This window comes from Amia ocellicauda, chromosome 2 (assembly GCF_036373705.1).
Source record: "Amia ocellicauda isolate fAmiCal2 chromosome 2, fAmiCal2.hap1, whole genome shotgun sequence".
NCBI lineage: Eukaryota > Metazoa > Chordata > Actinopteri > Amiiformes > Amiidae > Amia > Amia ocellicauda.
This window is the reverse complement of record NC_089851.1, coordinates 60816134-60843057: the sequence shown is the minus strand read 5'-3', so window position 1 is coordinate 60843057 and position 26924 is coordinate 60816134. Positions and strand designations below refer to the sequence as shown.

The 26924-nt window shown below is 46.7% G+C and overlaps 14 non-coding genes across 14 annotated transcripts; all 14 read right to left on the bottom strand.

Annotated features, from left to right (window-relative positions):
• Positions 1 to 8769: 8769 nt before the first annotated feature.
• trnan-guu (transfer RNA asparagine (anticodon GUU)) lies at positions 8770 to 8843 on the bottom strand. The gene has a single exon. It is a non-coding gene; the product is annotated as a tRNA-Asn (tRNA).
• Positions 8844 to 9978: 1135 nt separating this feature from the next.
• On the bottom strand, positions 9979 to 10052 carry trnan-guu (transfer RNA asparagine (anticodon GUU)). Its single transcript has one exon. It is a non-coding gene; the product is annotated as a tRNA-Asn (tRNA).
• Positions 10053 to 11048: 996 nt separating this feature from the next.
• trnay-gua (transfer RNA tyrosine (anticodon GUA)) lies at positions 11049 to 11122 on the bottom strand. The gene has a single exon. It is a non-coding gene; the product is annotated as a tRNA-Tyr (tRNA).
• A 1114-nt stretch (positions 11123 to 12236) lies between these two features.
• Positions 12237 to 12310, bottom strand: trnay-gua (transfer RNA tyrosine (anticodon GUA)). Its single transcript has one exon. It is a non-coding gene; the product is annotated as a tRNA-Tyr (tRNA).
• Positions 12311 to 13399: 1089 nt separating this feature from the next.
• trnan-guu (transfer RNA asparagine (anticodon GUU)) lies at positions 13400 to 13473 on the bottom strand. The gene has a single exon. It is a non-coding gene; the product is annotated as a tRNA-Asn (tRNA).
• A 1257-nt stretch (positions 13474 to 14730) lies between these two features.
• On the bottom strand, positions 14731 to 14804 carry trnan-guu (transfer RNA asparagine (anticodon GUU)). The gene has a single exon. It is a non-coding gene; the product is annotated as a tRNA-Asn (tRNA).
• A 961-nt stretch (positions 14805 to 15765) lies between these two features.
• On the bottom strand, positions 15766 to 15839 carry trnan-guu (transfer RNA asparagine (anticodon GUU)). The gene has a single exon. It is a non-coding gene; the product is annotated as a tRNA-Asn (tRNA).
• Positions 15840 to 16959: 1120 nt separating this feature from the next.
• On the bottom strand, positions 16960 to 17033 carry trnan-guu (transfer RNA asparagine (anticodon GUU)). Its single transcript has one exon. It is a non-coding gene; the product is annotated as a tRNA-Asn (tRNA).
• Positions 17034 to 18308: 1275 nt separating this feature from the next.
• trnan-guu (transfer RNA asparagine (anticodon GUU)) lies at positions 18309 to 18382 on the bottom strand. The gene has a single exon. It is a non-coding gene; the product is annotated as a tRNA-Asn (tRNA).
• Positions 18383 to 19358: 976 nt separating this feature from the next.
• trnan-guu (transfer RNA asparagine (anticodon GUU)) lies at positions 19359 to 19432 on the bottom strand. Its single transcript has one exon. It is a non-coding gene; the product is annotated as a tRNA-Asn (tRNA).
• Positions 19433 to 20954: 1522 nt separating this feature from the next.
• Positions 20955 to 21028, bottom strand: trnan-guu (transfer RNA asparagine (anticodon GUU)). Its single transcript has one exon. It is a non-coding gene; the product is annotated as a tRNA-Asn (tRNA).
• Positions 21029 to 22230: 1202 nt separating this feature from the next.
• Positions 22231 to 22304, bottom strand: trnan-guu (transfer RNA asparagine (anticodon GUU)). Its single transcript has one exon. It is a non-coding gene; the product is annotated as a tRNA-Asn (tRNA).
• Positions 22305 to 24018: 1714 nt separating this feature from the next.
• On the bottom strand, positions 24019 to 24092 carry trnan-guu (transfer RNA asparagine (anticodon GUU)). Its single transcript has one exon. It is a non-coding gene; the product is annotated as a tRNA-Asn (tRNA).
• A 1984-nt stretch (positions 24093 to 26076) lies between these two features.
• Positions 26077 to 26150, bottom strand: trnan-guu (transfer RNA asparagine (anticodon GUU)). Its single transcript has one exon. It is a non-coding gene; the product is annotated as a tRNA-Asn (tRNA).
• Between the last annotated feature and the right edge of the window lie 774 nt (positions 26151 to 26924).

Sequence of the window (26924 nt, the reverse complement as noted above, 5' to 3'; positions counted from 1 at the left end):
CAAAAAAATAGTCACAAACTTAACTAAAGCTGAGAGGCAGTTACACTCCCACCAAATCACAAGTGATTTCTCAGAACAGCTTGGAGACACACATACTGCATATAAACTGCACATAATATTAATTTCAAAGTACTAACTATTTACTTATTATCTTAACTTAAGAACTAGTTGAAAGAGTGACTGGAGGATGCTGGAGTCTTCAGTCTGCTTCCAACAATGTAACTGTCTTATGGATGGGCCTCTCCAAATGAACAGGTTTAGAGATGCGCTTTCCTCTTCCATCCAGAGTTGAATCGCCAATAAGCAACTTGAGCCTTCTCACTCTTCCGTCCTTTCCTGGGTACACTTCAATAACCTTTGCTAACTTCCACTGGTTTCGTGGTGTAGCATCATCTTGCAAAATGACAATATCATTGACCTTAGCGTTTCTGCGGTCTTTGGTCCACTTCTGTCTCTGTTGGAGATTGAGGAGGTATTCCTTTTTCCACCGTGTCCAAAAGTTGTTGGCTAAGAGTTGAACTCTGCGCCATCTTTTACGGAGGTACAGATCTTCCCTGACGAACTTTCCAGGAGGTGGAGAGATGATCGTGGATTTCATGGTCAGGATGTGATTTGGTGTCAAGGGCTCTGGACAGGATGGATCGTTCAGATGATCAGTGGTCAGAGGTCTGCTATTTACAACCGCCATAACTTCATATAGGAACGTTCGTAGTGAGGAGCAGTCAAGTTGTCTGGCTGACTGTTCTAGAATGGACGTCAAGACACTTCTGATAGTGCGAATTTGTCTTTCCCAGACGCCACCCATATGACTTGAAGCTGGGGTGTTCATGATGAACTCACATCTCAGTTCTTTGAGTTCCTCTTGATCCATCTCCTTTAATGCTTGAATGAACTCACGCCTGGCACCAACAAAGTTTGTCCCTTGATCACACCTTATTTGCCGTACTATTCCACGAATAGCGATGCATGAACGCAGAGCGTTAATGAAGGCATCTGTGGTCAAGTCGTCGAGCATTTCAATATGCACTGCTCTGGAACACATGCAGGTAAGTAAGAGTCCATAACGCTTTAACTCTTTTCTTCCTTCCTTGATGTGGAATGGCCCGAAGCAGTCCATCCCGCAGTAAGTAAATGGAGGGGTTGTTTCCATTCGATCTCCCGGGAGATTTGCCATCCTTTGTTGTTCTGTGCATCTTCTGAACTTCCTGCACGTTGTGCATTTGTAAATATGGGATGACACTGCCCTGCTGCATCCCAGGATCCATATACCATTGGATCGGATCTCATTTATGGTCATTCCCCGTCCCTGATGGTGCACTCTCTCGTGATAGTGCTTGACGAGTAATGCCGACACGTGACTGTCTCTAGGGAGAACAGCTGGATGCTTCACATGTGGATGAAGAGCAGCATGAGTTAAGCGGCCTCCGACTCTGAGGATACCTTGGTCATCCAGGAATGGACCCAACTTGTGTAACTTGTTGGCCTTGTCTTTGATTTGTGAGTTCTTATGACACTGGATGCCCTGTATTTCTTGAGAGAGGGTTGCTTGTTGGACCATCTTGATTATGCTGAGCTCTGCATCTCTCCTTTCCTCTAAACTGGTGCTTTCCCAGGACCTTGGCCTGAGGCCTTTCGCTTCCCTTGCACGCCGCTTTAGTCTGGCTATAGCTTTCACCATTCTTGACCAGTCAGAGAACTTTCGTAGACAATCTAACAGTGACCTTATTTCCTTTGCCAGGGTGTCATGAGCCTGGGCCTTCTTGATCTCTGGATCACTACTTGCAATCTCTCCCACCTTGACTACTTCGCTGGTCAGCTCTTTCTGCCAAAGAAAGCTTGGACCCGTGAACCAGTTGGAAGCTACAAGTTGTTTTGCTGCAAGACCTCTTGAGGCATGATCTGCTGGATTCTCTTCGGAAGCCACATACCTCCATTGCGCAGACTCCGTACTTTGCTTGATGCGTTCCACACGGTTTGCCACGAACACATGAAATCTCCTGGCCTCGTTACTGATGTATCCGAGGACAACCTTTGAATCGGTCCAGAAGAATTCTTGTAGGCAATCTATCTCCAGTTCCCTTTTGAGCATGTCACTGGTGCGGACGGCTACGACTGCTGCTGACAGCTCAAGTCTTGGTATGGTGGTAACCTTAGCAGGGGCTACTCTTGACTTCCCCATTACCAAAGAGCAGTGGACTTCACCTGATGCACTGACTGCTCTGAGGTACGAACACTCGCCATAACCTGACACGCTGGCATCAGAGAAATGATGGAGCTCGTAGCTCTGAACCTTAAAGTTTAATGGAATGTAGCATCTCTGAATCTTTACACCAGCCAGGTTTTGCAGGTCTTGGAGCCAAAACTCCCACAGGGGTCGAAGATCATCAGGTAAGATGTCATCCCAACTGAGCTTGTTATGACACATCTGCTGCAGAATCTGTTTTCCCACCAGGATGAACGGTGCCACAAATCCGAGTGGATCGTATACTGAAGCGACAGTGGATAAAACTCCTCTTCGGGTAAGTGGATTTTCTTTCACAATCACTCTGAACTGGAACTCGTCAGAAGCCACGCACCACTGTATGCCAAGTGCTCTTTCCACGTGTAGCTCTCCCAGGGCCATGTCCAGGTCTTGGGCGGCTTTTGCACATTCTTCTTTGGGGATTGAGGCTAGGACTTTCTTGCTGTTGGAAATGAACTTGTGCAGCCTGAGTTTGCCTTTGTTGCAGAGCTCTCTTGCCTCCTTCACTAACTGAATAGCTTGGCTTTCAGACGCTAAGCTTGACAAGCCGTCATCAACGTAAAAGTTCTTCTGAATGAACTTGATGGTGGCTTCACTGAAGTGTCCGTGTCCTTCGGCTGCGAGGTGCTTGAGTCCATAGTTAGCGCAGCCAGGTGATGAAGCAGCGCCAAACAAGTGGACCTTCATCCGGTAGATGGATGGTTTGGCTTCAAGATTTCCATTCTCCCACCACAGGAATCTTAGGTAATCTTGGTCTTCTGCTTTAACGTGGAACTGGTGGAACATGCGTTCAATGTCACACATGATTGCCACTGGACCTTTCCGGAAACGACACAGAACTCCCACCAAGGTGTTTGTCAGCTCTGGACCGGTCAGGAGATGGTCGTTTAAGGATGTCTCTTGAAATCTCACCGAACAATCGAAGACAACACGTATCTTCCCAGGCTTTTGGGGATGATACACCCCATGGTGTGGGATGTACCATGCTGGAGCTTTATTGAGGTCTTCTTCTGGGACCCTTTCTGCATCTCCACGTGTTATGATCTCATCCATGAAGGTCTTGTAGTCTTTGTAGTACTGTTTGTTTCTTTTCAGCTTCCGTTCTAGGCATCTGAGACGGTGGATGGCGCACACCATGTTATCTGGTAAGTTGGGTCTTTCATTCTTGAATGGCAGTGGCATCTCATAATGACCATTGTCCTTGAGCCTGATGCCTCTTTCCATCTTTGACAGGAATCGGAGATCCTCTTGAGAGATGTGACTGTCCTCCAAAGACCTTTCGACAAAGTCCGATTCCAGCACCTTGATGACATCTGCAGGTGAGACTACCTCTTTGACTTGAGTTCTACAGACATAGTGAACTTCGCTTGTGAGGTTTGAAGAGGACTGAAGACCAGGCATCACTTGCCTCACGATGACCTGGTGACTTATTCCAATTTCATCTCCATAGTCAACTACGCTCCAGCCCAGGTCTGTTCTCTGAGCAAAGGGCTGATTTTCTTTACCAGGCACCACTTGCCTTGGGACAAGAGCTTGAGGACAGTTGTAGCCGATTAGCAGGCCCACGTCGCAGCTTTGTTGAGGAGCAATCTCGTCTGCGATGTGTTCCAGATGAGGCCATGCCTTTGCAGTCTCTGGTGTGGGAATATGATCTCTGTTTGCAGGGATGAATTCTCTTGAGTAGGTCACTGGCAGAGGAATTATCTTGTCTGAGTAGAATCCTCTCACTTGTAGTCCAGTCAGTTTCCGACAGGACACAACTGTGTTTCTTGAAGCCATTGTGGAGAGCTTTAGCTGAACTGGTTCCTTCTTTGTGTGAAGAGTCTTTGCCGTTTCTTCCAGGATGAATGTCGTGTCGCTCTGTGTATCGAGGAGTGCATACACAAGAACTTCACGATCTGGCTCACTTGTGACTGACAACCACACTGGAATGACTGTGGATGTATGAGTGTCTTTAACATTCTGTAAAACTCTGTTGGATGTTGACTCACGTGATGATCTTGCTGCCCTATCTTGTGGCCGCTCTATTTTCCTTTCCCTTGACTTGCCACTGTTCCCTGCTCCACTAAGCCGTGTTGACATCCTTTCTTCTTTGGTGCGATTATCATGGAGGCAAGCTGGATGTCTTTTTTCACACATATCGCAGATCTCTCTGTTTTCACAGTCCTTCGAGCGATGGCCAAACTTCAGACAGCCGAAACACAATTTCTTCTCTTGAACAAACTTGACTCGCTCTGAAATAGTCTCATCCATAAATTTGCGACACTTGTGTAGACTGTGACCTGCCTTCTCACAGAAGACACAGCTTGTGGTAACAGCTTTCTCGTCTGAGTTGGTTGCCAATACCTTTGCTCCATGACCTCTTGTCTTTGAAACCTTGATCTTCTCATTTTCACTTGGTTTTAGAGCGTGGAGGGACGTTATTGGGTTACAGGCGATTTTGGCTTCACGTGTGAGAAACTTGACGAACTGGCTAAAGCTTGGGAACGTGTGACTTTGTTCTTCCACTTCTATCACCTTCCTATTCCATCTTGAGGTCAGCCAGTCTGGAAGTTTAGAGAGTATTTTCTGATTTTCGTTGCAGTCGTTGAGTACTTCAAGACCTCTGATCTGAGACATGGCCGCCTCACAGCTGCGAAGGAAGTCAGCGAGTTCTTGAAGTTCCACACTCCCCTTAGAGTTTATTTTGGGCCACGTATCAAGCTTATCTCTGAAGGCCTTGGCGATAAGGAATGGATTGCCGTATCTCTCTTCTAGGATGGTCCACGCTGCACAATAAGCTGACTCTGTGCCTAGCAAGAAGTAGCTTTCAATGGCCTTTTTGGCTGGTCCACCCACATACTTTCGCAGATAGTATATTTTCTCTTCAGCTGGTATGTTTTTCCTGTCAATAAGTGTCTGAAAGGAGACTTTCCAGTCATTAAATCTGAGTGGGTCGCCGTTGAACGTTGTTGGTTCAGGTACGGGAAGACGACTCGCACTGATGGACTCTGCGAATGCTCTAACAAGAGCTGCAGTATTGTCTTCTTGTTTTGGTTGTGTCAGAGAGTGAGGTGGGGAGCGATGCTGCAATAGGCTACTTTCATGCTTGACTTCCTCTTTCTCCTTCGGAGGGACACATTGATGGAGCAGCCCAAATATTTCTTCATCTGAGCATTCACTTTGTTCATATACTTGCTGTCTCGCCTTAGCAGCCTCTAGCTTCTTGATTGTCTCCAATCTTTCTAGTTCTCTGCGCTTGGCTTCCAGCACCCTTTGTCTTTCTGCATTTTCAGCCTCTTGATTAGCTCGTAAATTGGCTGCTTCAGTTTCGAGTCTTTCAAGTTCTTTGATATGACGTTCTTGCTCTAGCAGTACTTTTAAAGTGGCTTCATTGGCAGCAACTTCAGCAGCAGCATCTCGTCTTGCAGAAGACTGGCTTGAACGGGATGTTATTCTTGAGTTAGTTTGAGAATGAGCAGACGACTTGGTGCGGTGAGAGTTGACGCTTACTTTGTCTGAGGCTGCAGCTTCAATTACAGACTCTATTGATTTCACTCTTTGTTCTTCACCCCCTCTTGTGTCTAGAAGAGCCTTTGCAGTCTGGATGATTGTTCTTGTTACTGCTTCGCAGGTGTCTGCTCTGCGACGTGTGTCTTGGTCGGGAATGTCAATGTGCCTTAAATCTTCATAAACAACGTTCAGATTATCTGAGGCATTGCTTATCTTAGTAATGTGGTCACGCAGCAGGTTGTTTGAGCATTGTCCACTCAGCGCTTGTTTGGCATCCTTAGCGATAGCTTTCCACTTCTCGTAGCTCACACTGAAACGGTGTGCAAATCTTCTTACTTGCTGATCGTGCAGTTCTTGGCCCTTTTCCGTAAACCTGCGGACCCTTTGGCTTCTATGTGGCTCTTGTGAGGAAGTGTGGTTATCTCCTGTGCCTTCAGCAGCTTGTGGTTGCATGTCTGCGCAGTGCTGCTGCGCGTCTTCACCTGCACCCTCTTTGTCACTCTCAAAGAAAAGCTCAAACTCTGACATTTTGCTTTAGTTTGGTTTAAATCTAAACTTGTTTTTTAGTTGAGTAAATTACCTTGTTCACAATAATCTAAGTTATGTTTAACTTAGCTTAAGCTCAATTGAGTAGTTGTTTTTAATCTCTGATATGTGAATAGTCAGCCTTTAATTACTTGCAGCTACTGACACTACTTTGGAGAAAAATTACTCTCTGCAGCTAAATTAACTTGCTTTTTCCAAAATAAAAACTGTACTAACTGTACTCAAAGACTAGTAACACTCACTTTGTGATCTATGGAGCTATGGTCTTCTTGCCTGATAACTTGTTATAGTTATATATGGCCTTATTTAAATCTTAAATTACCACAAATGAAATTAAACAAACCAAAAATATTAACTCTTAGTTAAACTTGTACATATACCACATTAAGTAATAACCATTCACTTTTAAGTCTAAATATGACCAATTCTGCCTTACTCTCGGTACTAATAGTTCTTAATATTCACATCCTACTCATCAGTAGACACAATATCAACACAGTAGCAATATCAATCCACTTCAATTTGAGAAAAGGTAAGTAAACAAAACATTAACTAATGGGAAATGCAAAGAAATGTCTCATTCTCTTGCCCAGAACGCTTAATGTCTCTGAATTACAGCTTAATTTGCGTTATGAAACCTGATTCTTCCGTGGGCACTGCCTCTTCTCGCGCTGTCATGTGCAGATGTCTCGGCCCGACCACGACTCGCGCTCTCCGATGCCGTCTGTGAAGGCGCGCGCTGCGATGGAGATGTCTCAGCCCGACCACGATTCGCGCTCTCCTATGCCGTCTTCCTCGCCTCCTCATGCGGAGCAGTCGAGTTCTCACTGTAGCTCCCTCCAGTAGTCAACACGAAGCACGAGGTCTTGGTTAAAAAACGGGGTTTTATTTCAACAACATATCCTGTCAACCCGTGAGAACTGGGTTGAAAGAGAGAAAAAAAATAAAAGGAAATTATAAATACAATGCATGTATGTATGTCTTGAATACAGTTTGTGCCGTTATAGTTACACACTAGTTAACACAAGCTATGCACATGAAATATATCACAGACAACTGGATACAAAAGAAACATACCTCGTAGGCTGCTTCCTACTTAGGAGGGGCTAAATCTCAAAAGCCTTCTTCCTTGTCTTCTTTACTCAGATAATATACATTTAGATATCTTTATATTCTTAATATTTACTTAGCTCGGAGAGCTCTTGCGATGCTATGTTTTAGCTCTACACTTCAGATGTTGTGCCCCCTTTAATTACGTGCGGAACACAAGGATGGCGCTAATTAGTTCCGCCTCTACGATATCCTATTAATTTTAGGTAGGAACCAAAAAAATAGTCACAAACTTAACTAAAGCTGAGAGGCAGTTACAGATAGATAGATAGATAGATGGATGGATGGACGGCAAGGCAAGCATCTGATTGACAGTGGTCCGTGATCTGCTGTTATGCTACTATGCTACTGACCATTGGGGGAGCGATAGCAAGCAAGAGAGTTAGATATCGAGAGTCATAGATAGATAGATAGATAGATGGATGGATGGATGGACGGCAAGGCAAGCACCTGATTGACAGTGGTCCGTGACCTGCTGTTATGCTACTATGCTACTGACCATTGGGGGAGCGATAGCAAGCAAGAGAGTTAGATATCGAGAGTCATAGATAGATAGATAGATAGATAGATGGATGGATGGATGGACGGCAAGGCAAGCACCTGATTGACAGTGGTCCGTGATCTGCTGTTATGCTACTATGCTACTGACCATTGGGGGAGCGATAGCAAGCAAGAGAGTTAGATATCGAGAGTCATAGATAGATAGATAGATAGATGGATGGATGGACGGCAAGGCAAGCATCTGATTGCAAGATAGGCTTATCGTAAAGCCATCAGAGGACGTAATGAACCGGAAAGCCAACTGGACAGATGCCGGTTTGTAAAGAAGAACCAGAACCCAAAGGACACGCGCTACGCGCTCCTAACGGCCAACGTCCAATTCCCATTGCCGCCCCTGGACAGTCGCAACAGGGAGCTTGTTGCTCCCGTCAACCTTACGTTTTCACGTCTGTGTGCTTCCTTTGTTGCAGCCTGCATCCAGATTTTGTTTTGTTTTGTTTTGTTTTGTTTTGTTTTGTTTTGTTTTGTTTTGTTTTGTTTTGTTTTGTTTTGTTTTGTTTTGTTTTGTTTTGTTTTGTTTTGTTTTGTTTTGTTTTGTTCCTTACGCCTGGGTGAAGGTACTGGGGAGTGGGAGAGTCCTGACACCGTGGCTTAGTTGGTCAAAGCGCCTGTCTTGTAAATAGGAAACCCTGGGTTCGACTCCCAGCAGTGCCTTGGTTTATGTTGGCCTAGGCAATGGAAAGGAAGTTTCTAAACCCTCGATACATTTTTGCAAGATGGCCGTCCGCAGCAAGCAGCTTAAGGTTACTGTATCCGCAGTCTGGCAAACTGACCGCCAGAAGTAGAAACAATAACAAGGGGCGGGGGGAAAAGTGGGCCGTCCCTGGGTGGAATCGAACCACCATCCTTTCGGTTAACAGCCGAACGCGCTGACCGATTGCGCCACAGAGACAGACGGGGGTGTTGCGGTTGCTGCAGTCGTGCAGTTCCTTCACAGTTGCCAGAAATCATTTCCAGCACACGATTTTCTTTGTCGTTGAATGCAACATTCGTGACCATTGGGGGAGCGATAGCAAGCAAGAGAGTTAGATATCGAGAGTCATAGATAGATAGATAGATAGATACATGGATGGATGGACGGCAAGGCAAGCACCTGATTGACAGTGGTCCGTGATCTGCTGTTATGCTACTATGCTACTGACCATTGGGGGAGCGATAGCAAGCAAGAGAGTTAGATATCGAGAGTCATAGATAGATAGATAGATAGATAGATAGATGGATGGATGGATGGACGGCAAGGCAAGCACCTGATTGACAGTGGTCCGTGATCTGCTGTTATGCTACTATGCTACTGACCATTGGGGGAGCGATAGCAAGCAAGAGAGTTAGATATCGAGAGTCATAGATAGATAGATAGATAGATGGATGGACGGCAAGGCAAGCATCTGATTGCAAGATAGGCTTATCGTAAAGCCATCAGAGGACGTAATGAACCGGAAAGCCAACTGGACAGATGCCGGTTTGTAAAGAAGAACCAGAACCCAAAGGACACGCGCTACGCGCTCCTAACGGCCAACGTCCAATTCCCATTGCCGCCCCTGGACAGTCGCAACAGGGAGCTTGTTGCTCCCGTCAACCTTACGTTTTCAGCTCTGTGTGCTTCCTTTGTTGCAGCCTGCATCCAGATTTTGTTTTGTTTTGTTTTGTTTTGTTTTGTTTTGTTTTGTTTTGTTTTGTTTTGTTTTGTTTTGTTTTGTTTTGTTTTGTTTTGTTTTGTTTTGTTTTGTTTTGTTTTGTTTTGTTTTGTTCCTTACGCCTGGGTGAAGGTACTGGGGAGTGGGAGAGTCCTGACACCGTGGCTTAGTTGGTCAAAGCGCCTGTCTTGTAAATAGGAAACCCTGGGTTCGACTCCCAGCAGTGCCTTGGTTTATGTTGGCCTAGGCAATGGAAAGGAAGTTTCTAAACGCTCGATACATTTTTGCAAGATGGCCGTCCGCAGCAAGCAGCTTAAGGTTACTGTAGCCGCAGTCTGGCAAACTGACCGCCAGAAGTAGAAACAATAACAAGGGGCGGGGGGAAAAGTGGGCCGTCCCTGGGTGGATTCGAACCACCATCCTTTCGGTTAACAGCCGAACGCGCTGACCGATTGCGCCACAGAGACAGACGGGGGTGTTGCGGTTGCTGCAGTCGTGCAGTTCCTTCACAGTTGCCAGAAATCATTTCCAGCACACGATTTTCTTTGTCGTTGAATGCAACATTCGTGACCATTGAGGGAGCGATAGCAAGCAAGAGAGTTAGATATCGAGAGTCATAGATAGATAGATAGATAGATACATGGATGGATGGACGGCAAGGCAAGTACCTGATTGACAGTGGTCCGTGATCTGCTGTTATGCTACTATGCTACTGACCATTGGGGGAGCGATAGCAAGCAAGAGAGTTAGATATCGAGAGTCATAGATAGATAGATAGATAGATGGATGGACGGCAAGGCAAGCATCTGATTGCAAGATAGGCTTATCGTAAAGCCATCAGAGGACGTAATGAACCGGAAAGCCAACTGGACAGATGCCGGTTTGTAAAGAAGAACCAGAACCCAAAGGACACGCGCTACGCGCTCCTAACGGCCAACGTCCAATTCCCATTGCCGCCCCTGGACAGTCGCAACAGGGAGCTTGTTACTCCCGTCAACCTTACGTTTTCACCTCTGTGTGCTTCCTTTGTTGCAGCCTGCATCCAGATTTTGTTTTGTTTTGTTTTGTTTTGTTTTGTTTTGTTTTGTTTTGTTTTGTTTTGTTTTGTTTTGTTTTGTTTTGTTTTGTTTTGTTTTGTTTTGTTTTGTTTTGTTTTGTTTTGTTTTGTTTTGTTTTGTTTTGTTCCTTACGCCTGGGTGAAGGTACTAGGGAGTGGGAGAGTCCTGACACCGTGGCTTAGTTGGTCAAAGCGCCTGTCTTGTAAATAGGAAACCCTGGGTTCGACTCCCAGCAGTGCCTTGGTTTATGTTGGCCTAGGCAATGGAAAGGAAGTTTCTAAACCCTCGATACATTTTTGCAAGATGGCCGTCTGCAGCAAGCAGCTTAAGGTTACTGTAGCCGCAGTCTGGCAAACTGACCGCCAGAAGTAGAAACAATAACAAGGGGCGGGGGGAAAAGTGGGCCGTCCCTGGGTGGATTCAAACCACCATCCTTTCGGTTTACAGCCGAACGCGCTGACCGATTGCGCCACAGAGACAGACGGGGGTGTTGCGGTTGCTGCAGTCGTGCAGTTCCTTCACAGTTGCCAGAAATCATTTCCAGCACACGATTTTCTTTGTCGTTGAATGCAACATTCGTGACCATTGGGGGAGCGATAGCAAGCAAGAGAGTTAGATATCGAGAGTCATAGATAGATAGATAGATGGATGGATGGACGGCAAGGTAAGCATCTGATTGACAGTGGTCCGTGATCTGCTGTTATGCTACTATGCTACTGACCATTGGGGGAGCGATAGCAAGCAAGAGAGTTAGATATCGAGAGTCATAGATAGATAGATAGATAGATACATGGATGGATGGACGGCAAGGCAAGTACCTGATTGACAGTGGTCCGTGATCTGCTGTTATGCTACTATGCTACTGACCATTGGGGGAGCGATAGCAAGCAAGAGAGTTAGATATCGAGAGTCATAGATAGATAGATAGATAGATGGATGGACGGCAAGGCAAGCATCTGATTGCAAGATAGGCTTATCGTAAAGCCATCAGAGGACGTAATGAACCGGAAAGCCAACTGGACAGATGCCGGTTTGTAAAGAAGAACCAGAACCCAAAGGACACGCGCTACGCGCTCCTAACGGCCAACGTCCAATTCCCATTGCCGCCCCTGGACAGTCGCAACAGGGAGCTTGTTGCTCCCGTCAACCTTACGTTTTCACCTCTGTGTGCTTCCTTTGTTGCAGCCTGCATCCAGATTTTGTTTTGTTTTGTTTTGTTTTGTTTTGTTTTGTTTTGTTTTGTTTTGTTTTGTTTTGTTTTGTTTTGTTTTGTTTTGTTTTGTTTTGTTTTGTTTTGTTTTGTTTTGTTTTGTTCCTTACGCCTGGGTGAAGGTACTAGGGAGTGGGAGAGTCCTGACACCGTGGCTTAGTTGGTCAAAGCGCCTGTCTTGTAAATAGGAAACCCTGGGTTCGACTCCCAGCAGTGCCTTGGTTTATGTTGGCCTAGGCAATGGAAAGGAAGTTTCTAAACCCTCGATACATTTTTGCAAGATGGCCGTCTGCAGCAAGCAGCTTAAGGTTACTGTAGCCGCAGTCTGGCAAACTGACCGCCAGAAGTAGAAACAATAACAAGGGGCGGGGGGAAAAGTGGGCCGTCCCTGGGTGGATTCAAACCACCATCCTTTCGGTTTACAGCCGAACGCGCTGACCGATTGCGCCACAGAGACAGACGGGGGTGTTGCGGTTGCTGCAGTCGTGCAGTTCCTTCACAGTTGCCAGAAATCATTTCCAGCACACGATTTTCTTTGTCGTTGAATGCAACATTCGTGACCATTGGGGGAGCGATAGCAAGCAAGAGAGTTAGATATCGAGAGTCATAGATAGATAGATAGATGGATGGATGGACGGCAAGGTAAGCATCTGATTGACAGTGGTCCGTGATCTGCTGTTATGCTACTATGCTACTGACCATTGGGGGAGCGATAGCAAGCAAGAGAGTTAGATATCGAGAGTCATAGATAGATAGATAGATAGATACATGGATGGATGGACGGCAAGGCAAGTACCTGATTGACAGTGGTCCGTGATCTGCTGTTATGCTACTATGCTACTGACCATTGGGGGAGCGATAGCAAGCAAGAGAGTTAGATATCGAGAGTCATAGATAGATAGATAGATAGATGGATGGACGGCAAGGCAAGCATCTGATTGCAAGATAGGCTTATCGTAAAGCCATCAGAGGACGTAATGAACCGGAAAGCCAACTGGACAGATGCCGGTTTGTAAAGAAGAACCAGAACCCAAAGGACACGCGCTACGCGCTCCTAACGGCCAACGTCCAATTCCCATTGCCGCCCCTGGACAGTCGCAACAGGGAGCTTGTTGCTCCCGTCAACCTTACGTTTTCACCTCTGTGTGCTTCCTTTGTTGCAGCCTGCATCCAGATTTTGTTTTGTTTTGTTTTGTTTTGTTTTGTTTTGTTTTGTTTTGTTTTGTTTTGTTTTGTTTTGTTTTGTTTTGTTTTGTTTTGTTTTGTTCCTTACGCCTGGGTGAAGGTACTGGGGAGTGGGAGAGTCCTGACACCGTGGCTTAGTTGGTCAAAGCGCCTGTCTTGTAAATAGGAAACCCTGGGTTCGACACCCAGCAGTGCCTTGGTTTATGTTGGCCTAGGCAATGGAAAGGAAGTTTCTAAACCCTCGATACATTTTTGCAAGATGGCCGTCCGCAGCAAGCAGCTTAAGGTTACTGTAGCCGCAGTCTGGCAAACTGACCGCCAGAAGTAGAAACAATAACAAGGGGCGGGGGGAAAAGTGGGCCGTCCCTGGGTGGATTCGAACCACCATCCTTTCGGTTAACAGCCGAACGAGCTGACCGATTGCGCCACAGAGACAGACGGGGGTGTTGCGGTTGCTGCAGTCGTGCAGTTCCTTCACAGTTGCCAGAAATCATTTCCAGCACACGATTTTCTTTGTCGTTGAATGCAACATTCGTGACCATTGGGGGAGCGATAGCAAGCAAGAGAGTTAGATATCGAGAGTCATAGATAGATAGATAGATAGATACATGGATGGATGGACGGCAAGGCAAGCACCTGATTGACAGTGGTCCGTGATCTGCTGTTATGCTACTATGCTACTGACCATTGGGGGAGCGATAGCAAGCAAGAGAGTTAGATATCGAGAGTCATAGATAGATAGATAGATAGATAGATAGATAGATGGATGGACGGCAAGGCAAGCACCTGATTGACAGTGGTCCGTGATCTGCTGTTATGCTACTATGCTACTGACCATTGGGGGAGCGATAGCAAGCAAGAGAGTTAGATATCGAGAGTCATAGATAGATAGATAGATAGATACATGGATGGATGGACGGCAAGGCAAGTACCTGATTGACAGTGGTCCGTGATCTGCTGTTATGCTACTATGCTACTGACCATTGGGGGAGCGATAGCAAGCAAGAGAGTTAGATATCGAGAGTCATAGATAGATAGATAGATAGATGGATGGACGGCAAGGCAAGCATCTGATTGCAAGATAGGCTTATCGTAAAGCCATCAGAGGACGTAATGAACCGGAAAGCCAACTGGACAGATGCCGGTTTGTAAAGAAGAACCAGAACCCAAAGGACACGCGCTACGCGCTCCTAACGGCCAACGTCCAATTCCCATTGCCGCCCCTGGACAGTCGCAACAGGGAGCTTGTTGCTCCCGTCAACCTTACGTTTTCACCTCTGTGTGCTTCCTTTGTTGCAGCCTGCATCCAGATTTTGTTTTGTTTTGTTTTGTTTTGTTTTGTTTTGTTTTGTTTTGTTTTGTTTTGTTTTGTTTTGTTTTGTTTTGTTTTGTTTTGTTTTGTTTTGTTTTGTTCCTTACGCCTGGGTGAAAGTACTGGGGAGTGGGAGAGTCCTGACACCGTGGCTTAGTTGGTCAAAGCGCCTGTCTTGTAAATAGGAAACCCTGGGTTCGACTCCCAGCAGTGCTTTGGTTTATGTTGGCCTAGGCAATGGAAAGGAAGTTTCTAAACCCTCGATACATTTTTGCAAGATGGCCGTCCGCAGCAAGCAGCTTAAGGTTACTGTAGCCGCAGTCTGGCAAACTGACCGCCAGAAGTAGAAACAATAACAAGGGGCGGGGGGAAAAGTGGGCCGTCCCTGGGTGGATTCGAACCACCATCCTTTCGGTTAACAGCCGAACACGCTGACCGATTGCGCCACAGAGACAGACGGGGGTGTTGCGGTTGCTGCAGTCGTGCAGTTCCTTCACAGTTGCCAGAAATCATTTCCAGCACACGATTTTCTTTGTCGTTGAATGCAACATTCGTGACCATTGGGGGAGCGATAGCAAGCAAGAGAGTTAGATATCGAGAGTCATAGATAGATAGATAGATAGATACATGGATGGATGGACGGCAAGGCAAGCACCTGATTGACAGTGGTCCGTGATCTGCTGTTATGCTACTATGCTACTGACCATTGGGGGAGCGATAGCAAGCAAGAGAGTTAGATATCGAGAGTCATAGATAGATAGATAGATGGATGGATGGACGGCAAGGCAAGCATCTGATTGCAAGATAGGCTTATCGTAAAGCCATCAGAGGACGTAATGAACCGGAAAGCCAACTGGACAGATGCCGGTTTGTAAAGAAGAACCAGAACCCAAAGGACACGCGCTACGCGCACCTAACGGCCAACGTCCAATTCCCATTGCCGCCCCTGGACAGTCGCAACAGGGATCTTGTTGCTCCCGTCAACCTTACGTTTTCACCTCTGTGTGCTTCCTTTGTTGCAGCCTGCATCCAGATTTTGTTTTGTTTTGTTTTGTTTTGTTTTGTTTTGTTTTGTTTTGTTTTGTTTTGTTTTGTTTTGTTTTGTTTTGTTTTGTTTTGTTTTGTTTTGTTTTGTTCCTTACGCCTGGGTGAAGGTACTGGGGAGTGGGAGAGTCCTGACACCGTGGCTTAGTTGGTCAAAGCGCCTGTCTTGTAAATAGGAAACCCTGGGTTCGACTCCCAGCAGTGCCTTGGTTTATGTTGGCCTAGGCAATGGAAAGGAAGTTTCTAAACCCTCGATACATTTTTGCAAGATGGCCGTCCGCAGCAAGCAGCTTAAGGTTACTGTAGCCGCAGTCTGGCAAACTGACCGCCAGAAGTAGAAACAATAACAAGGGGCGGGGGGAAAAGTGGGCCGTCCCTGGGTGGATTCGAACCACCATCCTTTCGGTTAACAGCCGAACGCGCTGACCGATTGCGCCACAGAGACAGACGGGGGGGTTGCGGTTGCTGCAGTCGTGCAGTTCCTTCACAGTTGCCAGAAATCATTTCCAGCACACGATTTTCTTTGTCGTTGAATGCAACATTCGTGACCATTGGGGGAGCGATAGCAAGCAAGAGAGTTAGATATCGAGAGTCATAGATAGATAGATAGATAGATACATGGATGGATGGACGGCAAGGCAAGCACCTGATTGACAGTGGTCCGTGATCTGCTGTTATGCTACTATGCTACTGACCATTGGGGGAGCGATAGCAAGCAAGAGAGTTAGATATCGAGAGTCATAGATAGATAGATAGATAGATAGATGGATGGATGGATGGACGGCAAGGCAAGCACCTGATTGACAGTGGTCCGTGATCTGCTGTTATGCTACTATGCTACTGACCATTGGGGGAGCGATAGCAAGCAAGAGAGTTAGATATCGAGAGTCATAGATAGATAGATAGATAGATGGATGGATGGACGGCAAGGCAAGCATCTGATTGCAAGATAGGCTTATCGTAAAGCCATCAGAGGACGTAATGAACCGGAAAGCCAACTGGACAGATGCCGGTTTGAAAAGAAGAACCAGAACCCAAAGGACACGCGCTACGCGCTCCTAACGGCCAACGTCCAATTCCCATTGCCGCCCCTGGACAGTCGCAACAGGGAGCTTGTTGCTCCCGTCAACCTTACGTTTTCACGTCTGTGTGCTTCCTTTGTTGCAGCCTGCATCCAGATTTTGTTTTGTTTTGTTTTGTTTTGTTTTGTTTTGTTTTGTTTTGTTTTGTTTTGTTTTGTTTTGTTTTGTTTTGTTTTGTTTTGTTTTGTTTTGTTTTGTTTTGTTCCTTACGCCTGGGTGAAGGTACTGGGGAGTGGGAGAGTCCTGACACCGTGGCTTAGATGGTCAAAGCGCCTGTCTTGTAAATAGGAAACCCTGGGTTCGACACCCAGCAGTGCCTTGGTTTATGTTGGCCTAGGCAATGGAAAGGAAGTTTCTAAACCCTCGATACATTTTTGCAAGATGGCCGTCCGCAGCAAGCAGCTTAAGGTTACTGTAGCCGCAGTCTGGCAAACTGACCGCCAGAAGTAGAAACAATAACAAGGGGCGGGGGGAAAAGTGGGCCGTCCCTGGGTGGATTCGAACCACCATCCTTTCGGTTAACAGCCGAACGCGCTGACCGATTGCGCCACAGAGACAGACGGGGGTGTTGCGGTTGCTGCAGTCGTGCAGTTCCTTCACAGTTGCCAGAAATCATTTCCAGCACACGATTTTCTTTGTCGTTGAATGCAACATTCGTGACCATTGGGGGAGCGATAGCAAGCAAGAGAGTTAGATATCGAGAGTCATAGATAGATAGATAGATAGATACATGGATGGATGGACGGCAAGGCAAGCACCTGATTGACAGTGGTCCGTGATCTGCTGTTATGCTACTATGCTACTGACCATTGGGGGAGCGATAGCAAGCAAGAGAGTTAGATATCGAGAGTCATAGATAGATAGATAGATAGATAGATAGATAGATGGATGGATGGATGGACGGCAAGGCAAGCACCTGATTGACAGTGGTCCGTGATCTGCTGTTATGCTACTATGCTACTGACCATTGGGGGAGCGATAGCAAGCAAGAGAGTTAGATATCGAGAGTCATAGATAGATAGATAGATAGATACATGGATGGATGGACGGCAAGGCAAGTACCTGATTGACAGTGGTCCGTGATCTGCTGTTATGCTACTATGCTACTGACCATTGGGGGAGCGATAGCAAGCAAGAGAGTTAGATATCGAGAGTCATAGATAGATAGATAGATAGATGGATGGACGGCAAGGCAAGCATCTGATTGCAAGATAGGCTTATCGTAAAGCCATCAGAGGACGTAATGAACCGGAAAGCCAACTGGACAGATGCCGGTTTGTAAAGAAGAACCAGAACCCAAAGGACACGCGCTACGCGCTCCTAACGGCCAACGTCCAATTCCCATTGCCGCCCCTGGACAGTCGCAACAGGGAGCTTGTTGCTCCCGTCAACCTTACGTTTTCACCTCTGTGTGCTTCCTTTGTTGCAGCCTGCATCCAGATTTTGTTTTGTTTTGTTTTGTTTTGTTTTGTTTTGTTTTGTTTTGTTTTGTTTTGTTTTGTTTTGTTTTGTTTTGTTTTGTTTTGTTTTGTTTTGTTTTGTTTTGTTTTGTTCCTTACGCCTGGGTGAAAGTACTGGGGAGTGGGAGAGTCCTGACACCGTGGCTTAGTTGGTCAAAGCGCCTGTCTTGTAAATAGGAAACCCTGGGTTCGACTCCCAGCAGTGCTTTGGTTTATGTTGGCCTAGGCAATGGAAAGGAAGTTTCTAAACCCTCGATACATTTTTGCAAGATGGCCGTCCGCAGCAAGCAGCTTAAGGTTACTGTAGCCGCAGTCTGGCAAACTGACCGCCAGAAGTAGAAACAATAACAAGGGGCGGGGGGAAAAGTGGGCCGTCCCTGGGTGGATTCGAACCACCATCCTTTCGGTTAACAGCCGAACACGCTGACCGATTGCGCCACAGAGACAGACGGGGGTGTTGCGGTTGCTGCAGTCGTGCAGTTCCTTCACAGTTGCCAGAAATCATTTCCAGCACACGATTTTCTTTGTCGTTGAATGCAACATTCGTGACCATTGGGGGAGCAATAGCAAGCAAGAGAGTTAGATATCGAGAGTCATAGATAGATAGATAGATAGATACATGGATGGATGGACGGCAAGGCAAGCACCTGATTGACAGTGGTCCGTGATCTGCTGTTATGCTACTATGCTACTGACCATTGGGGGAGCGATAGCAAGCAAGAGAGTTAGATATCGAGAGTCATAGATAGATAGATAGATGGATGGATGGACGGCAAGGCAAGCATCTGATTGCAAGATAGGCTTATCGTAAAGCCATCAGAGGACGTAATGAACCGGAAAGCCAACTGGACAGATGCCGGTTTGTAAAGAAGAACCAGAACCCAAAGGACACGCGCTACGCGCTCCTAACGGCCAACGTCCAATTCCCATTGCCGCCCCTGGACAGTCGCAACAGGGAGCTTGTTGCTCCCGTCAACCTTACGTTTTCACCTCTGTGTGCTTCCTTTGTTGCAGCCTGCATCCAGATTTTGTTTTGTTTTGTTTTGTTTTGTTTTGTTTTGTTTTGTTTTGTTTTGTTTTGTTTTGTTTTGTTTTGTTTTGTTTTGTTTTGTTTTGTTTTGTTTTGTTTTGTTTTGTTTTGTTCCTTACGCCTGGGTGAAGGTACTGGGGAGTGGGAGAGTCCTGACACCGTGGCTTAGTTGGTCAAAGCGCCTGTCTTGTAAATAGGAAACCCTGGGTTCGACTCCCAGCAGTGCCTTGGTTTATGTTGGCCTAGGCAATGGAAAGGAAGTTTCTAAACCCTCGATACATTTTTGCAAGATGGCCGTCCGCAGCAAGCAGCTTAAGGTTACTGTAGCCGCAGTCTGGCAAACTGACCGCCAGAAGTAGAAACAATAACAAGGGGCGGGGGGAAAAGTGGGCCGTCCCTGGGTGGATTCGAACCACCATCCTTTCGGTTAACAGCCGAACGCGCTGACCGATTGCGCCACAGAGACAGACGGAGGTGTTGCAGTTGCTGCAGTCGTGCAGTTCCTTCACAGTTGCCAGAAATCATTTCCAGCACACGATTTTCTTTGTCGTTGAATGCAACATTCGTGACCATTGGGGGAGCGATAGCAAGCAAGAGAGTTAGATATCGAGAGTCATAGATAGATAGATAGATAGATACATGGATGGATGTACGGCAAGGCAAGCACCTGATTGACAGTGGTCCGTGATCTGCTGTTATGCTACTATGCTACTGACCATTGGGGGAGCGATAGCAAGCAAGAGAGTTAGATATCGAGAGTCATAGATAGATAGATGGATGGATGGATGGACGGCAAGGCAAGCACCTGATTGACAGTGGTCCGTGACCTGCTGTTATGCTACTATGCTACTGACCATTGGGGGAGCGATAGCAAGCAAGAGAGTTAGATATCGAGAGTCATAGATAGATAGATAGATAGATGGATGGATGGACGGCAAGGCAAGCACCTGATTGACAGTGGTCCGTGATCTGCTGTTATGCTACTATGCTACTGACCATTGGGGGAGCGATAGCAAGCAAGAGAGTTAGATATCGAGAGTCATAGATAGATAGATAGATAGATGGATGGATGGATGGACGGCAAGGCAAGCACCTGATTGACAGTGGTCCGTGATCTGCTGTTATGCTACTATGCTACTGACCATTGGGGGAGCGATAGCAAGCAAGAGAGTTAGATATCGAGAGTCATAGATAGATAGATAGATAGATGGATGGATGGATGGACGGCAAGGCAAGCACCTGATTGACAGTGGTCCGTGATCTGCTGTTATGCTACTATGCTACTGACCATTGGGGGAGCGATAGCAAGCAAGAGAGTTAGATATCGAGAGTCATAGATAGATAGATAGATGGATGGATGGACGGCAAGGCAAGTATCTGATTGCAAGATAGGCTTATCGTAAAGCCATCAGAGGACGTAATGAACCGGAAAGCCAACTGGACAGATGCCGGTTTGTAAAGAAGAACCAGAACCCAAAGGACACGCGCTACGCGCACCTAACGGCCAACGTCCAATTCCCATTGCCGCCCCTGGACAGTCGCAACAGGGAGCTTGTTGCTCCCGTCAACCTTACGTTTTCACCTCTGTGTGCTTCCTTTGTTGCAGCCTGCATCCAGATTTTGTTTTGTTTTGTTTTGTTTTGTTTTGTTTTGTTTTGTTTTGTTTTGTTTTGTTTTGTTTTGTTTTGTTTTGTTTTGTTTTGTTTTGTTCCTTACGCCTGGGTGAAGGTACTGGGGAGTGGGAGAGTCCTGACACCGTGGCTTAGTTGGTCAAAGCGCCTGTCTTGTAAATAGGAAACCCTGGGTTCGACTCCCAGCAGTGCCTTGGTTTATGTTGGCCTAGGCAATGGAAAGGAAGTTTCTAAACCCTCGATACATTTTTGCAAGATGGCCGTCCGCAGCAAGCAGCTTAAGGTTACTGTAGCCGCAGTCTGGCAAACTGACCGCCAAAGTAGAAACAATAACAAGGGGCGGGGGGAAAAGTGGGCCGTCCCTGGGTGGATTCGAACCACCATCCTTTCGGTTAACAGCCGAACGCGCTGACCGATCGCGCCACAGAGACAGACGGAGGTGTTGCGGTTGCTGCAGTCGTGCAGTTCCTTCACAGTTGCCAGAAATCATTTCCAGCACACGATTTTCTTTGTCGTTGAATGCAACATACGTGACCATTGGGGGAGCGATAGCAAGCAAGAGAGTTAGATATCGAGAGTCATAGATAGATAGATAGATAGATAAATGGATGGATGGACGGCAAGGCAAGCACCTGATTGACAGTGGTCCGTGATCTGCTGTTATGCTACTATGCTACTGACCATTGGGGGAGCGATAGCAAGCAAGCGAGTTAGATATCGAGAGTCATAGATAGATAGATAGATAGATAGAAAGATGGATGGATGGATGGACGGCAAGGCAAGCACCTGATTGACATTGGTCCGTGATCTGCTGTTATGCTACTATGCTACTGACCATTGGGGGAGCGATAGCAAGCAAGAGAGTTAGATATCGAGAGTCATAGATAGATAGATAGATAGATGGATGGATGGATGGACGGCAAGGCAAGCACCTGATTGACAGTGGTCCATGATCTGCTGTTATGCTACTATGCTACTGACCATTGGGGGAGCGATAGCAAGCAAGAGAGTTAGATATCGAGAGTCATAGATAGATAGATAGATAGATAGATAGATGGATGGATGGACGGCAAGGCAAGCATCTGATTGCAAGATAGGCTTATCGTAAAGCCATCAGAGGACGTAATGAACCGGAAAGCCAACTGGACAGATGCCGGTTTGTAAAGAAGAACCAGAACCCAAAGGACACGCGCTACGCGCACCTAACGGCCAACGTCCAATTCCCATTGCCGCCCCTGGACAGTCGCAACAGGGAGCTTGTTGCTCCCGTCAACCTTACGTTTTCACCTCTGTGTGCTTCCTTTGTTGCAGCCTGCATCCAGATTTTGTTTTGTTTTGTTTTGTTTTGTTTTGTTCCTTACGCCTGGGTGAAGGTACTGGGGAGTGGGAGAGTCCTGACACCGTGGCTTAGTTGGTCAAAGCGCCTGTCTTGTAAATAGGAAACCCTGGGTTCGACTCCCAGCAGTGCCTTGGTTTATGTTGGCCTAGGCAATGGAAAGGAAGTTTCTAAACCCTCGATACAATTTTGCAAGATGGCCGTCCGCAGCAAGCAGCTTAAGGTTACTGTAGCCGCAGTCTGGCAAACTGACCGCCAAAGTAGAAACAATAACAAGGGGCGGGGGGAAAAGTGGGCCGTCCCTGGGTGGATTCGAACCACCATCCTTTCGGTTAACAGCCGAACGCGCTGACCGATCGCGCCACAGAGACAGACGGAGGTGTTGCGGTTGCTGCAGTCGTGCAGTTCCTTCACAGTTGCCAGAAATCATTTCCAGCACACGATTTTCTTTGTCGTTGAATGCAACATACGTGACCATTGGGGGAGCGATAGCAAGCAAGAGAGTTAGATATCGAGAGTCATAGATAGATAGATAGATAGATGGATGGATGGATGGACGGCAAGGCAAGCACCTGATTGACAGTGGTCCGTGATCTGCTGTTATGCTACTATGCTACTGACCATTGTGGGAGCGATAGCAAGCAAGAGAGTTAGATATCGAGAGTCATAGATAGATAGATAGATAGATGGATGGATGGATGGACGGCAAGGCAAGCACCTGATTGACAGTGGTCCGTGATCTGCTGTTATGCTACTATGCTACTGACCATTGGGGGAGCGATAGCAAGCAAGAGAGTTAGATATCGAGAGTCATAGATAGATAGATAGATAGATGGATGGATGGATGGACGGCAAGGCAAGCACCTGATTGACAGTGGTCCGTGATCTGCTGTTATGCTACTATGCTACTGACCATTGGGGGAGCGATAGCAAGCAAGAGAGTTAGATATCGAGAGTCATAGATAGATAGATAGATAGATGGATGGATGGATGGACGGCAAGGCAAGCACCTGATTGACAGTGGTCCGTGATCTGCTGTTATGCTACTATGCTACTGACCATTGGGGGAGCGATAGCAAGCAAGAGAGTTAGATATCGAGAGTCATAGATAGATAGATAGATAGATGGATAGATGGATGGACGGTAAGGCAAGCACCTGATTGACAGTGGTCCGTGATCTGCTGTTATGCTACTATGCTACTGACCATTGGGGGAGCGATAGCAAGCAAGAGAGTTAGATATCGAGAGTCATAGATAGATAGATAGATAGATGGATGGATGGATGGACGGCAAGGCAAGCACCTGATTGACAGTGGTCCGTGATCTGCTGTTATGCTACTATGCTACTGACCATTGGGGGAGCAATAGCAAGCAAGAGAGTTAGATATCGAGAGTCATAGATAGATAGATAGATAGATAGATGGATGGATGGACGGCAAGGCAAGCATCTGATTGCAAGATAGGCTTATCGTAAAGCCATCAGAGGACGTAATGAACCGGAAAGCCAACTGGACAGATGCCGGTTTGTAAGGAAGAACCAGAACCCAAAGGACACGCGCTACGCGCACCTAACGGCCAACGTCCAATTCCCATTGCCGCCCCTGGACAGTCGCAACAGGGAGCATGTTGCTCCCGTCAACCTTACGTTTTCACCTCTGTGTGCTTCCTTTGTTGCAGCCTGCATCCAGATTTTGTTTTGTTTTGTTTTGTTTTGTTTTGTTTTGTTTTGTTTTGTTTTGTTTTGTTTTGTTTTGTTTTGTTTTGTTTTGTTTTGTTTTGTTTTGTTTTGTTTTGTTTTGTTTTGTTCCTTACGCCTGGGTGAAGGTACTGGGGAGTGGGAGAGTCCTGACACTGTGGCTTAGTTGGTCAAAGCGCCTGTCTTGTAAATAGGAAACCCTGGGTTCCACTCCCAGCAGTGCCTTGGTTTATGTTGGCCTAGGCAATGGAAAGGAAGTTTCTAAACCCTCGATACATTTTTGCAAGATGGCCGTCCGCAGCAAGCAGCTTAAGGTTACTGTAGCCGCAGTCTGGCAAACTGACCGCCAGAAGTAGAAACAATAACAAGGGGCGGGGGGAAAAGTGGGCCGTCCCTGGGTGGATTCGAACCACCATCCTTTCGGTTAACAGCCGAACGCGCTGACCGATTGCGCCACAGAGACAGACGGAGGTGTTGCGGTTGCTGCAGTCGTGCAGTTCCTTCACAGTTGCCAGAAATCATTTCCAGCACGCGATTTTCTTTGTCGTTGAATGCAACATACGTGACCATTGGGGGAGCGATAGCAAGCAAGAGAGTTAGATATCGAGAGTCATAGATAGATAGATAGATAGATGGATGGATGGATGGACGGCAAGGCAAGCACTTGATTGACAGTGGTCCGTGATCTGCTGTTATGCTACTATGCTACTGACCATTGGGGGAGCGATAGCAAGCAAGAGAGTTAGATATCGAGAGTCATAGATAGATAGATAGATAGATAGATGGATGGATGGATGGACGGCAAGGCAAGCACCTGATTGACAGTGGTCCGTGATCTGCTGTTATGCTACTATGCTACTGACCATTGGGGGAGCGATAGCAAGCAAGAGAGTTAGATATCGAGAGTCATAGATAGATAGATAGATAGATAGATGGATGGATGGATGGACGGCAAGGCAAGCACCTGATTGACAGTGGTCCGTGATCTGCTGTTATGCTACTATGCTACTGACCATTGGGGGAGCGATAGCAAGCAAGAGAGTTAGATATCGAGAGTCATAGATAGATAGATAGATAGATGGATGGATGGATGGACGGCAAGGCAAGCACCTGATTGACAGTGGTCCGTGATCTGCTGTTATGCTACTATGCTACTGACCATTGGGGGAGCGATAGCAAGCAAGAGAGTTAGATATCGAGAGTCATAGATAGATAGATAGATAGATGGATGGATGGATGGACGGCAAGGCAAGCACCTGATTGACAGTGGTCCGTGATCTGCTGTTATGCTACTATGCTACTGACCATTGGGGGAGCGATAGCAAGCAAGAGAGTTAGATATCGAGAGTCATAGATAGATAGATAGATAGATGGATGGATGGATGGACGGCAAGGCAAGCACCTGATTGACAGTGGTCCGTGATCTGCTGTTATGCTACTATGCTACTGACCATTGGGGGAGCGATAGCAAGCAAGAGAGTTAGATATCGAGAGTCATAGATAGATAGATAGATAGATGGATGGATGGATGGACGGCAAGGCAAGCACCTGATTGACAGTGGTCCGTGATCTGCTGTTATGCTACTATGCTACTGACCATTGGGGGAGCGATAGCAAGCAAGAGAGTTAGATATCGAGAGTCATAGATAGATAGATAGATAGATGGATGGATGGATGGACGGCAAGGCAAGCACCTGATTGACAGTGGTCCGTGATCTGCTGTTATGCTACTATGCTACTGACCATTGGGGGAGCGATAGCAAGCAAGAGAGTTAGATATCGAGAGTCATAGATAGATAGATAGATAGATAGATGGATGGATGGACGGCAAGGCAAGCATCTGATTGCAAGATAGGCTTATCGTAAAGCCATCAGAGGACGTAATGAACCGGAAAGCCAACTGGACAGATGCCGGTTTGTAAAGAAGAACCAGAACCCAAAGGACACGCGCTACGCGCACCTAACGGCCAACGTCCAATTCCCATTGCCGCCCCTGGACAGTCGCAACAGGGAGCATGTTGCTCCCGTCAACTTTACGTTTTCACCTCTGTGTGCTTCCTTTGTTGCAGCCTGCATCCAGATTTTGTTTTGTTTTGTTTTGTTTTGTTTTGTTTTGTTTTGTTTTGTTTTGTTTTGTTTTGTTTTGTTTTGTTTTGTTTTGTTTTGTTCCTTACACCTGGGTGAAGGTACTGGGGAGTGGGAGAGTCCTGACACTGTGGCTTAGTTGGTCAAAGCGCCTGTCTTGTAAATAGGAAACCCTGGGTTCCACTCCCAGCAGTGCCTTGGTTTATGTTGGCCTAGGCAATGGAAAGGAAGTTTCTAAACCCTAGATACATTTTTGCAAGATGGCCGTCCGCAGCAAGCAGCTTAAGGTTACTGTAGCCGCAGTCTGGCAAACTGACCGCCAGAAGTAGAAACAATAACAAGGGGCGGGGGGAAAAGTGGGCCGTCCCTGGGTGGATTCGAACCACCATCCTTTCGGTTAACAGCCGAACGCGCTGACCGATTGCGCCACAGAGACAGACGGAGGTGTTGCGGTTGCTGCAGTCGTGCAGTTCCTTCACAGTTGCCAGAAATCATTTCCAGCACACGATTTTCTTTGTCGTTGAATGCAACATACGTGACCATTGGGGGAGCGATAGCAAGCAAGAGAGTTAGATATCGAGAGTCATAGATAGATAGATAGATGGATGGATGGATGGACGGCAAGGCAAGCACCTGATTGACAGTGGTCCGTGATCTGCTATTATGCTACTATGCTACTGACCATTGGGGGAGCGATAGCAAGCAAGAGAGTTAGATATCGAGAGTCATAGATAGATAGATAGATAGATGGATGGATGGATGGACGGCAAGGCAAGCACCTGATTGACAGTGGTCCGTGATCTGCTGTTATGCTACTATGCTACTGACCATTGGGGGAGCGATAGCAAGCAAGAGAGTTAGATATCGAGAGTCATAGATAGATAAATAGATAGATGGATGGATGGATGGACGGCAAGGCAAGCACCTGATTGACAGTGGTCCGTGATCTGCTGTTATGCTACTATGCTACTGACCATTGGGGGAGCGATAGCAAGCAAGAGAGTTAGATATCGAGAGTCATAGATAGATAGATAGATAGATGGATGGATGGATGGACGGCAAGGCAAGCACCTGATTGACAGTGGTCCGTGATCTGCTGTTATGCTACTTTGCTACTGACCATTGGGGGAGCGATAGCAAGCAAGAGAGTTAGATATCGAGAGTCATAGATAGATAGATAGATAGATGGATGGATGGATGGACGGCAAGG